The sequence below is a fragment of the Trachinotus anak genome, unplaced genomic scaffold (genome assembly GCF_046630095.1).
Source record: "Trachinotus anak isolate AG129_WGS33_773 ecotype Australia unplaced genomic scaffold, CSIRO_AGI_Tana_v1 ptg000038l, whole genome shotgun sequence".
NCBI classification, from domain to species: domain Eukaryota; kingdom Metazoa; phylum Chordata; class Actinopteri; order Carangiformes; family Carangidae; genus Trachinotus; species Trachinotus anak.
The window spans coordinates 318,652-319,076 of record NW_027273889.1 but is presented as its reverse complement, the minus strand read 5'-3'; the positions used below and the strand labels follow the sequence as shown (position 1 = coordinate 319,076).

The window sequence follows — 425 nt, the reverse complement described above, 5'->3', positions numbered from 1 at the left end:
GTGTTACTTCAGTAACACATATACTAAAATTGGAACGATACAGAGAAGATTAGCATGACCCCTGCGCAAGGATGACGCGCAAATTCGTGAAGCGTTCTTAATTTTCCATAAGAAAATATTTTAAAAAAAAATTAATTTCCATGTCAGATGAGTTTGGTCAAACAGCACCCCCACCGCCAGTGGGGGTCAGGCTGCAGGAGTCAGCAGTGTCTGACTCTTAACTGTTTAAAACTGACTCTTAACTGTTTAAAACTGACTCCAGCTGTTTAAAACTGACTCTTAACTGTTTAAAACTGACTCCAGCTGTTTAAAACTGACTCAAACTGTTTAAAACTGACTCTTAACTGTTTAAAACTGACTCAAACTGTTTAAAACTGACTCTTAACTGTTTAAAACTGACGCTTAACTGTTTAAAACTGACTCAA

At 36.9% G+C, this 425-nt stretch overlaps 1 non-coding gene across 1 annotated transcript; it reads left to right on the top strand.

The window, feature by feature from the left end:
* Nucleotides 1-106, top strand: LOC139614808 (U6 spliceosomal RNA). Its single transcript, XR_011687141.1, has one exon. It is a non-coding gene; the product is annotated as a U6 spliceosomal RNA (small nuclear RNA).
* Nucleotides 107-425: the final 319 nt, after the last annotated feature.